Source organism: Mesocricetus auratus, unplaced genomic scaffold (genome assembly GCF_017639785.1).
Source record: "Mesocricetus auratus isolate SY011 unplaced genomic scaffold, BCM_Maur_2.0 Super-Scaffold_100029, whole genome shotgun sequence".
NCBI lineage: Eukaryota > Metazoa > Chordata > Mammalia > Rodentia > Cricetidae > Mesocricetus > Mesocricetus auratus.
In genome coordinates this window covers 14485956-14498680 of record NW_024429210.1, presented here as the reverse complement: position 1 = coordinate 14498680, position 12725 = coordinate 14485956, and the positions used below count along the sequence as shown (strand labels likewise).

Genomic DNA, 12725 nt, shown 5'->3' with positions numbered 1-12725 from the left:
TTTAGCAAAGCCTGGGATTCTCCAGTGTAATCACCACCTGGCATTATAAGGACTGTGTCACCTGGGGCTGTTTAAAGCCTGTCTGCAGCCAGACACAGTGTTACCATTTGTTGGGGAAGTCCTGTTATTTGCCTGTGCATTTGTCAATAAAGTACTGTCTAGCCAATAGAAAACCTAGATAGGAGGGACTAGGAGTCGAGGAGGATTCTGGGAAGGAGAAAGAGAAGAGAGTCGACATGTAACGCCGGGTAGGAGCCCGGGAACTATTCTCCGGTAAGAAACATACTTAGATTAACAATTATGGGGTAATTACTTAAGGCAGAGCTAGCCAGTAAGAGACAAACAAGGCCAACAGCTTCATAATTAATATAGCCTCCTGTGTGTTTATTTGGGACTCATGCGGATCTAGAACCAGGCTGGCGCGGCAGGAACCAGGCGGGCGGGAAAGAGGCTCTGGAACCAGGCGGGCGGAAGGCTTCTCTCAAAGAAAAAGCTTCTCTTAACAACCATTCCCAGAAAACTTAATCCTTCATAAATCTATTCTTTGCCCAGAGCTCCATCCTAGTGAGAGATTCTTCCAATCAGATATAAGACAATCTTCAGAGTCAAATCTATGGAGAAGGAAACAGTCCAAAGATCTGGCTGCTGAACACTTCTGAGCACTGACCTTGAGCTAGTTTGAACTAAGGAAGATATTTATCCTTGTGACATTTGGAGATACCATAAAGATGGCTGGAATAATACTCACAGATACTGCCTAATATCAAATGACTGATTCCTCTTTACTTGTCTAGACTAGGAATTGCTGTACACATTTTATCTTTGATACCATTTTCCAAACAGTGGTGGATGGATTCATTAAGCTATAAGGGGCCTGTCAAATCCCACCACCTCCCTGTGAGTACCCATGTTCATACTTCTTCTCTTTTAGTCTTGAAAGTCAATTCTAAACTCATAAACACATAACAAGATAAAAGTGATTAATAGCTGTAGATGATGTCTTAAATTTTAAAGAATATATAGGAATTTCAGAGAAAATTCAAATTCTCTTCTATGGTTCTCCTAACTAACTTCATATATTTGTATACAAATTAAAATATTGTAGATAAATGTGTGGCATATAGAATATTTCTCAGAAGTCAACAGAGGACATGAGGAGAAGGAAAAACATACATCTTTAAGGGATAAACAGTAAGATGCTCTAATAATAGGTTGTACTTTTCAAACAATAGGATTAGTCCTTGCAGGGGGGTCCACAATTTCTTCTGAATAAATTGACCAAGATGAGAAGCATAGCTGATTTTAGTAAACATGATACTCAGACCTGCTCAGGAAATGTCACATGCTAGCCTGGATCTTGAAAATACAGACAACATTCTAGAAGTCTCATTCCTGAACTGAAAGGATTGTCCCACTGACTTGGTTAATTCGCAGACAAGAAATCTACATTTTGGTGCCTAATAATTACTAGTCACAAATTTCAATTTCCTCTGTTCCACCTCACAATCTTCTTGGGCACAAGGATTTATCCCAGATTTTAATTCAGCTTTGTGCCATAGAGCGCAGCATGTAGGCATAGGGTAGAGGTCCCCAATGATGGTTCCAAGAAGAGAGAACTGACTTCTCCATGAGAAGTCTTTAAATGTGTGTATGTATATAATATATGCATAGTCAAGGTTGTGACCATCAGTTAGCTATTAGTGTTTGTGTGTGTTTGTGTGAATGAGAGAGTGTGTGTGTGTGTTTACCTTACTGTGCACCATACACCTGATCGGAATTTCAGCTCCACAACTTATAAATGACCTTGGTTATCTTGGGTAAGTTAAACTGTTGTGACTCACTTTCCTCCCTCATCTATGATTACAATACTAATCAGTTAAATAATTATGAGAACCCCACTAGGTAATTCAAGTAAAGAGCTTGTAACAATGCAAACCTAAGATTAAGAGCAAGTACTAAATGCCTACCAACCATCACCCATTTTCCTACCTTTGATGAAGGTGGTAGATGAAAGAAAAAGAGTATCACTAACCTGCAAGGCACAGTATTATCTTACTCAAGCAATTGCTGGTCCTGTTTCAGAACATTCCTTCTGGTTTCCATGCCTCTCTGCCTCACCTACCATTGCCTGAAATTTCGGTTTAGATGCCCACTTCAAAGAAACATTCCCAGTTCCACCACCTCCACCCACATCTGAGTTGAATGTACCACGAAGGGGTCATTGCTATTGTAAAAGGATTCTGTGGACCTTAGAACTCAAGACTGAGGAGGAAAACCAATCTGAGCTCACTCCCCTCTGACATGTTCATCTTCAATCTTAGGAAGCAGCCCCTTTCTGGATTTTGTAGAATTGTGAGGATCCTGTCAATCATTGTTTTTATTAGAAACCAGAAGACTGGACCATGGGATGATCTGGTGGTCTGGGACTTGAGCTCTAGCTTCATATACCAGCTTCAGTTATGGACTTGTGAAGCAAGCATAGAATAGTTCTTAGGGCAGTTATAGAGAGGGTTGATACAGCGTTAAGTTGTAGACCCACAGCACATAGCTCCATAAGTGTTAGCTGCCAACCCCTGTCTCGAATCCACATGCTCCGGGCACATTTAGAGGAGCCACAGCAGTGCTCCCTCCCTATGGGTCTGTGTCCCCTTGCTCATCTCTGTGATTTCTGCTCTGTTAATACTTACCTCCCCCAAGCAGTGGGCATCACCAAACCCAAAGTTTCTCTGATAAAAGTGTAGGTTCTCATTAAATCATGTTAGGTTCCTAGGGAAATGAAAAAGGCAATATCCTCCCACATGGTCACCTTCTAGTCAGACGGTCAGTGGTCGAGTGGGGAGGAGCACCATCAGTCGCCAACTGCTCTCTCGCCATTTCTCAAGGTGGCTACATGGGTGTGCTGGTATTTTGCACCATTCACCAGCAAACAAAATGGAGTGTTATAGTTAATTGAAAAACAGCTCTGCCCTGCCTGCCATAATTGACATTAAGTACTGTTTGGGGTAGGAAATCAGCCATTTCCAATTGATATTAAATGGGGAATCATTTACCATCAATAGATATAAACCAGGCGCAATTGTGCTGAATTAGGGAGAAATGCTTTGGCTCATGTTAAAAAATGTTTCTGTGAAGTGGGATTTTTCAGAGTGAGTGAAAATTAAGTCAGCTTAATACCTGTATTAGGAAAGAGAAAAAGCCACTTCTCTGTCTACCCTCGGGCTTAGCAAAAAGCAGCCAAATGCTCTTTTGGAAGAAGCCATGTTCCAAGGTGGTCTTTTCTTTAAAAAACAAAGTCTAAAGAAATATAATCTGGGAAAGCAGATGAAAGTCTTCTGTGAGTTTCTCCGGCATCATCTAACATGACACTAATGGAGATGTCCAATAGGACTGTCTTGGCCTATTCTATGATGAGATTATAGTGGCCACAGCACACACTTGATGTATGAAAAATAAACAGGGCCCAGATATGCATCAGGGAAGGGGGCCATCAAATCTTCCTTCCAAACCATTTCTCTGAACTAACATAGCTTACTCACTCCCGGTTTCTTCCTATCACGTGATGTGACAGGCCCAACTCTCAAATAAAGTTGTCAAAACTCTTGTTCATGTAGTTATGGCTAGTGTGTCACCAAATAGAACTTTAGAAACTGTTCCACTGTCCTCCAAAGAAAATCAATAGCAAGGTCAACTTCTGATCCTTCCTTCACTTCTTCAGAGAACAGAGGAAAGGTGGGAAGAGGAGGATTCTGGTGAAGAAGGGAATTGGAAAGAGAGGACAGGAGGAGCCTGTGGGCACGAGAGATAAAATGTGCTTTGTGGTAGGAAGAATTTGGGTCACATTGAAAGCTTCACAGGCTACACGAGAGGCAACTCTTCCACTTACTGAAGAAGAAACTGAGGTTCAAGAAGGTTCTGTAGTATCACAGGCCACAAGGCTACTTAGTGTCAGAGCCTGGTCTAGAACTCTACTGGGTCACTGTCCATTTTAAGCATAGAGCACTTCTTCAAGAACAAAGAAATAGTAAGAAAGCAAAGAGGAGAGAAAAAACTACTGGAGGAGAGGCATCTCCGAAGTTCATGGCCTGCCTAGGGCGTCTACCACAGGAGTAACATGAGGAAAGCTATTCAGTCTCTGAGTTGACATCCCCATGTGTGGTTCAAGAACCCAGAACATGACTTCCCACCCAATTCCTGGTAGATTTCTGTCTGAAATACTAGCAGTAGCCGCATTCAGGCCTCTGAGGGAGCACTTCCTGAACCATCTCCCCTGACTTCTTTGTTTGCAGTGTTTGTGGCTGAAACAGCAGGCCAGGCTTCACCCCCAGGAGAACTCTCACTAGTGAGTCACAAGGTAGTCTATAGGACTTCAGCATTTGAAGTGGGCTTTGTATAGAAACAAAATCTGTTCTTGCTAGCTTCTCAACTAAAGAAGTTAAATAAGTACTTTACAAAAACCTATACCCCACAAGCCCCTGCTCTATCAGGAGAAATCCTGGTCTGCATGTGGTTAGTGTGGCTAGTTAAGCCCACTAGGTAGAGAGTGGGAACCCCTTCCTTATAGACTGCAACCCAAAGCTAGCTCTTTTATGAGGCTGTCCTCCGATAATGGAGCATTAGGTAAACAATTGTCTCTGAAAAAAAACCATCAGAGGAAATAGAAGGAAATAGAAGGGCCTGGACCTGCTGCATCATTGGCTAGAGGATACACCTAGGAATGTCAGGGTAAAGATGTGCATGGTGGGGGTATATGGAGATGCTTACTCTAGGCTTTCTCCTCACAGCAGTGGCCTTCCCACATCTCTTCCTAAGTATAAAGAAGCTTTGACTTTCTGACTCCCCCACCCACCTTTTGCTCATATTCAACCATCTTATGGCTAGAAACAAGTGGTCACAATAAATTGATGGCAACTTGGCCACTTGGGTCAGAAGGGGAGTGCTCAGCAAACAATACAACGAATTGTGCTCACCGCCTTGTCAAAGTCCTGTGTAGGTAAGGTCAAGGCTCAATTACTCACTCATCTATTCATTCAGTAAGCCAAACAACAAGTTAATATTGAGCCTATCCATGACACCAGACACCATGCCTGGCCAGAAGCCCTAGAAATGCAGAAAACATATTCCATACTCTCAAGGGGTTGCTGTGTTATAAAATTCCTGTGTCTTAATCTGTGCCCGTGAATTACGTCTAGGAACAAAATTCATATTGATGAGGCTGCCCTGCCTCATTCTCTGTCACACTTCAGTTTCTCAAAGATTGATGGTTTCCTCTTACTCAGGACTTTTGTGTGTGCCATTCCCTCTTGCTGCTATGTTTCCCCCTCCTGCCTTCTTCCTTCTCCTACTTGATTTTAGCAGCTTTCAAATCTTAGCACATGTGTCTTCTTGGATAAATCTCTCTACTCCAGTCTGAGATGCCACTCTATGTTCTCTGCCACCACATGTCTTCTCAGTTGGGGGTTCTTCATTCATTTGTATATAATAACAATCATTATTATTCATTAATTTAATGTTCATCTCTATGTCCTGCTAGATAATGAGCATAGAAAGAGAGGCGTGTTCTTGATTTTTCTCAACATTGAGTTTCTGTACTAGGGCCTAGAACATCTTGAACACTCAGGAAATGTTACTTAGTCCTTGTTGAATGGGTTTAGGAGATGATGGTAGAATACTCCCATTTATGTAACCTGACATAAAAAAAAAAAAAACCTCAAGGAGAGTAATTCTAGTGCATCGTTTCAGTCCCTGTTTCTTAGCTCCATTCATTCTGGCTCCATGGTGAAGTTGGATACCATAGATATGGGAACAAGCAATAGATGCTCTCCAGAGCACAATGGACAGGAAGAAGCTAAAGACAACAGTGAGGGACAAGACATAACCCCCAAGAGCACACCCACAATGGCCTTCAGTTAGGCCCCAGCACCTCTCAAAATAGCACCAACATCTGAGAGCTAAGCATTCAACACATTAGCCCGTGGCAGACATTTTGCCTTCAAACTGTAGCACAATTTCTGTCATAGTTCTTAATGCTATAGTTCAAGATTGAAGCTACATGTATACCCACACTGAAAATTTCATCAACATTTTCATGTTCATGTATTTCAAGAGTCACTGTGGAGTGTAGAAGAATAGAAGTTCAAATCACACCTGGCAATGCTCAGACTCTATGCCTACCAATTGTACGGCTAGAACAAAGGCTTATGAAATCCCTGTGCTAGGCTGACAAATAGCTCCCCACAAAATATCTTGCCAAAACCTTAAAATCCATGACTATTGCTTTATTTTTAAAAGTTATTCACAAATGTGATAAAGTTAACCATCTTGAGATGAAGATTATCCCAGGAGTTCCATAAGCACATTCTGCTGCTGTCGTATAAAATAGTCACACCAAAGAGAATTGAGAGAGACAGAGGAGGGGCAAGTAAGGTGACCACAGAGGCAGAGGTTGAGGTAATGCAGCCACAAGACAAGGACTGCCTGGAGTAACCTGAAGCAAGAAGAGGTAAGGAACAAATTCTCTCCTTAATCTCCACTGAGTGCATAACCCTGCCAACATCTTGAATCTAGACTATTTGTCTCTACAACTGTGAAAGAAAATCAATTTCAGTTGTTTTAAGACACCCAGTTTGTGCTAATTTAGTATAGCATCCATGGGTGTCTTATCCACTCTAAACCTCAGGTACCCCACATGTGGAATGGAAACAATGACACATAACCTATAGGATTGTACATTTAAACAAATCAAAAAACACTCAAGGAATAACCCAGCCCTGATTATCATGTCTATTCAAGATCAAAACATCTACATCAAAAGAAAAACTTCTGTCAATCACTGGAGAGTTGGGACCTTACCTCACTTTTCAATTGCCTAAAAAAAAAAATCATTCCAGATGTATGACGACTCTTCCCACCTGTGATGCAGATGCCCCTGTGTCATTTACATGCTGCTACACCATTCCTAGGAAGCCAGAGGCATGCCTGAATCATTTGAGAGAAAGATCCAGTCTCCCCTTAAAAATCCACCAGATCTAACCCAGCACCTGCCATACTGCCATAGCCCAGATTCTCAGTGGAGTCTTGGTGTCAGTGAGCCCTTGGCTCATTACAATTTAAACAAATCTACCTAGTTCACAGAAGAAAGGACAAAAGCTTCCAAATGAAGGATTGGTGTACATTTACTTCTTATCCATACCTGGGTAGCAAACTCAGCTGGAGTCATCTAAAGGAAGATTGTGGTGACCAGTTTAGGTCATCCTTGTCAGTATGACAGGGATCCCTGGCAGCATCAAGACAGCTCTGCTAGGGTTACTCTCCTTGCATATTCCTGTCTTTCCAAGAGCTTTCAAATTTAGCAAGCACTACTTTAAAATGATTCCTGGAAGGTTTCAAGTCACACACACTCAGAGTATCCACATACATTATTATTTTGTTTTTAACTTTTAATTAGGGAGTGATGGAAGTGGGTCTAGATATGCTAAAATCAATAAGGTTAATTTCATCTCAAGAGTGATGCTTATTCATGGGTTAACATAGGTTAAGCTGAAAGTTAGTTCCCTGACTCATGGCATTGCACATTTCTCCTAACATGATCTACATTTCTAGGCAATACGCGAGATATTCTGACAGTTATGTATATGCAAAGGCAGGTTATTTTCTTATGATAGTATTTCAAGCTCATTTAAAGTTATTGAAGCAGTAACCTTAGTAATTATAGCTACTGGTACAATATTAGTGATAAATCTGCTTAAAGCAAGTAAGAGATATTTTATGACCATTATAAATATGAGTCACCCAGACCAAAGCCAGCAGGAGAAGACCAAAACTTTTCATGAATATCTCTTTGCAAGATGAGAGACTGTTTTCCTACTTTTTAATTTGAGGGTAAATAATAGCTACCAGTTGATTTGAAGCTGGATCAGCATGCATAACCTCAGACAGGGAGATAGGGTGGTTAATTTAGGTTTCTGGAAAAGCTCAAGCTGTATTTTAGGGGCTGCTGTCTTAAAAACCAAGATCCACATAATTCTTAAAATTTTTTAATTCCATTAAAAAGATGTATGGAAAATTAGATCAATCCATCAAAAATATCCTAAACTACATTAGCTATATGGAACATTCACACTTTACTCACAGGAGTTGCAACTCTCCAGGGAAGAGTTCAGCCCTTTACAAGGTCAAATAGTCACTTATTCATGCCACATTGATTTTGAGTCAGCTATGTGCTAGACACCAGATTAAGCCTAAAGAAAACGCTGTGGACATTTTCTTTGGGATCACTTCTAGCCCAAGAGTGACTGTGAGCCATAACCCTAGTTTGGCTCCACCTAGTTCTATCTGGTCTAGGCTCCTCATCTTGCTTTCTGTGCCCATCTTCATGTTGAATTTCAGATGTGACCGTACCATTTTTCCAGAATCTTCTAAACCCCATGCATGCAGTGCTAGGATGCCAGCTCAGACGAACAGCCTGCCCAAGTAACTTACCTGACAGTTCCCAGCCCCTTTGGCCACTTTTCCCACCAGGGTTACTCAGGAACAATAGGAAGTACTTTTTGTTCTCTTGGAAGTAGCAACTTATATATTTCTATGTATGCTACAAATTAAGGCTCTATTCTCTGCCACTGAAATCACACGTTCTTTGTTCCCAATCTAAGAACAGGGTCTGAAGTAAAAGTCAAACAGCAAAGGATGAGAAATGAAAGATTTTTATCTAAACAGCCCTCAGCCCTCAACTTATTCCAACTAGGAATGAAGGATATGTGCGTGATGGCTATCCACAGGGTCTGTCGCAAAACAAACAAACAACCCAAGAGTCTAGAAATATCAAATAATTCTCAATAATCCATCACAGAATATATACAAATACTTGGGTCTCTTCAGTTAGAGTCTGAAGGTCAAGTAAAGCCTGCTGGAGACTCAAAGAAGAGGTTCTTGTCTACATTCTAAGATACCCAGTCCTGCCTCTACAGACATGTTTGACTGGCTGCAGGAAGCTTTGAATTCAATACAAATATTCCCTACCCTAGAATAAACAATAACCCTTTATCAGTGAAAAGGGCTAGATGGACATTGGCATGACTGCGCAGTGATGAAACCAATGCCTCTAAAGATAGTCCCAGCGAATTACTGACTATACTGTATGAGTCTCAATTAAAACAAATGAATGAGTAAATATGGGACCTCGATTTCTAAAATGTGTAAACCACCCCCCCTTTATTTCAATAAAAGACACATTGTATGCTTAAGTTACACATTTTGAGCTAGGAAAATTCTGATAATTTTCTCTTTTCATTTTAAAGAAAGAGAAAAAAGGAGGTCCTCATTAAGTAGCAATGACAATGTGGGGAACTATGTCTGAGATTAGTTCTTTTCAAAGTTGAATTTAATATTGCTTCTTCCCTGAAGTATTTTTAATTACACTCCTGGTTTTCTATTTGGAGACATCACAGAACTGTTCTGGTGGATTGTCACACAGTCACAAGTCAAATATGTGTTAAATATGAGAAAATGCTGCCATTTTTATCTGATTTGTGGTTCATTCATGCACCATTATCTACTTTTAATTAAATAGTACAAAATGTGCATGGTCAACAGTTTGACTTCTCATTTCCTTACAACGACAGTGATTCAGCTTGATTGTTCCCTCCTATCCTGGATATACATTAGACATATAATCCTAGTCTGATACTAATCCAGTGTCTGGCCAGTGTGTGTTACTGCAGCAAACATCCACTGTCTAACCACGCCTAGGCCTAGCAAGGAGCATAGGAATATTCCACAGAGTATATCCCGTCAGTGAGAAACCAGCCCAGCTTTCGCTGTGGACACTGCAGTTTCACCACCTCTCCTTCGTAGTGCCATCCTCCTTGTTGATTTATAGTCTGCTAAGTTCATTAGTGATCCACTGTGACTCCCGCAGAATTGCCTAAGGCACCAGAAGAAAGACCGCCACTTGTGGGTTGCTATGCACACGGACGGTTCCCTACTTCATTAAGGCTGCTCTGCTACTGGACAGTGGCACACTGGGAAGCCACTGCCTCTTTCCTTGGCCTCATAACCCTATCTTCGTCACACTCTCCTGACAACAAAGACAGATTAAAGACAGGACCAGGGCCTTAATGCCACGAACTTCCGTCCCTACGGGTGTCACCATACTTCATTCTCATAGCTGATTTGTTTCACAGGCAACTGCTCTGGATGCTATTTCTTTTATTATTATTTTTAATCAATTTAGACCTAAATTAGATAGGAACTCTGCAGAGGCAGTTTAGCTACTAAAAACGGAGTGGAGTTCCTGTTGAATAACAGCACACTTGGTCCCCTCCCTGAGGAAACATGCAGTCCCTGAGAAAACCACCCCTCACACACACCAGGATAGTCCTAAAATCATCTCAGAGATGAAAGTTCTTATGAAGAGATGGTTTTTGTAACCAAAGGAAAATAAGAAAGATTAGGTAATTGATAATGAATAGGAAGTGATCCTAAAAGCAAAATACCCTTGAAAATAATCTTGATTTATTTATAGTTAAATGTATGATTGCAAAAAATATTTTCAGCCAAACCATAGAACTTCTTCTTGATAATAATAATACTTAGCACTTAAACGAGCACTCTACATCTGCAAAGTGCTTTACAAACATTAACTAATTGATCGTTAACAACACCCCAGTGAGGTAGGTAAGTATTATTCAAGTATTCTCTTGAATGTTCAAGCCAGGATTACAGCAAATCCAGAGTGGGTTGTTACTGCTGGATGTGTGTGTGCACGCGCGTGCGTGCGTGCGTGCGTGCGTGCGTGTGTGTGTGTGTGTGTGTGTGTGTGTGTGTGTGTGTCCTGCTCAACTCTTACTACATGAAGGAATTGAAATGTCTTAATATAAACGGGAAGACATCTCATCTGGGAAATTACTGAAGCCTTTCCAGGCTTTGGAGTTTCCCTCATAGAAAGAAAACAGCCTCTGAAGAGGCTTCTCTGAACTTCCAAGAATTTGATGGAACTGGATAAGGACGAGGCCAGAGACAGAAAGTCAGTGAGCCTCTACACTCAGTCTTTACCTAGTAGTGTGTTAGTTCTCTTCACCTTTGATAATAAAGACTAAATTCTCACCTCAGAAAGAAATTGTACGATTAGTCAGGGAATGGTAGTTGACACAGAAAACATCCCAACCTAGGAGAGGCCTCCGTTCCTCAGGAGAACAAGTCATGCGGCCCCAGGATGTCAGGGCTGACCCTCATGGGATTTCTGGGAGCTGAAGTCAGAAGAGCAGAGGCAGGGAGGACATGCTGGTGCAGTGCACTTGAACTGCCCCCCAAAAAGCTAAGGTGGATATCCATAGGCCTCTTGTGAACACTTCCCTTTGGCTGAAGGCACTGTGACCTCAGACAGTGAAGGCCACTGTTGAAGCATTGGTCTCTTTCCTGGGCTAGATAACATAATGCCAAAAATGACCTTGAGTTTTCCATTGATTTCTTCATTTACTCATTAATAATGGCTAATGTTTACTGAGCATTTCCTTTGTGAAGGTCACTCTGCAAAATTCTTTACTTTTATTTGGTTATTTAATCTTTACCACAATCCCCTCAGGAATGTTAGGTTACCAACCGCATTTGAATACCTGCAAAATAAGGACTGGAGAAAGGGCTAAACTGGCCAAAGCCACTACACTAAAACTTGGACTCTTCAGTTTGTTGGTCCCACTGCCTGAACCATGGTGTACTTATTTATAGTACATTCATCTCATTTCTTTTTGAGCATGTTTTTAGACTATAGCTAAGGGCTGGGGATAAGTTCTGAGCAGACATGGGTTTTCAATGATAGACAGACACAGAAATAAAACCTTCCAAATCAACACATCATTTCCAGCTGTAATCAGGATTGGGAAAAAAAAAAAGAAATCAGAGTTTTGTGAGAGAAACAGGAAACTGGGTGCACATGAGAGAATATTAGTGGGCCCCTCCAAGCAACTGCCATTTAAATTCAGAACCAAAAGATGACAAGAGTAGGTGAGAGACATGCCAAAGTGCACCCAGTCAGATAAAAATGAGTAGAAGGCCCAAGGTTGCAAACAGCTCGAGAAACTGATAGAAGACCAGTAGGATGCCTGGAGTGGCCACAGGGTGGGTGACAGGAGATGGGGTCAAAGGGAGGAACGGAGCTGCAAGAGCCATACGTCTCAGCTAATATGAAGTTCAGCACCTGATACCCGAATAACACCAGTGGCATGAAGAAAACAGAAGTATATTTCTTTCTCATGTAACAGAAACCCAGAGGTGCTCATCCCCTGGTCATCAGTATAGCTTCGTGAACTACAAGATTTGGATTTCTTTCATCCTTCTACATTGCATTCCATCTATATTGTCATCCAGCCTATTACAGGTCCCACCTGAATCATAGAGGAATGGAGGTCAGAACAGTAGAAAGCCATCACTCAACATGACATTCCAGATATGTAAGAAGGAAGAAGGAAGGGCCAAAGATATTCCCAAATCAAATTCCTTGAAGCACTTTCTAGAACTCCCTCAAAACATTTCCACTTTCAGACCTTTGGTCATATCTGCTACACAAGCCGCGTCTGTTTACAAGGGAAGTGGGGGCATATAATGCTGTCCCAAGGCAGATTCTCCTTCGCAGAGAAGGGAGGAGGAGCATCAGAAAGGTCTAGAATAGATGGCCCTCATGGTGATAGTTTGGATTTCATTGTAAGGGTGATAAAAAGCCCATGAGAGGTTTA

General features: G+C 41.4%; 1 long non-coding RNA gene across 1 annotated transcript in view; it reads right to left on the bottom strand.

Annotated features, from left to right (window-relative positions):
- Nucleotides 1-11291, bottom strand: part of LOC121134640 — a 46647-nt gene extending 35356 nt beyond the window's left edge. Inside the window, exon 1 of the long non-coding RNA XR_005871738.1 lies at nt 11102-11291. This is a non-coding gene — a long non-coding RNA (uncharacterized LOC121134640). The remainder of the gene's footprint in view (nt 1-11101) is intronic.
- Nucleotides 11292-12725: the final 1434 nt, after the last annotated feature.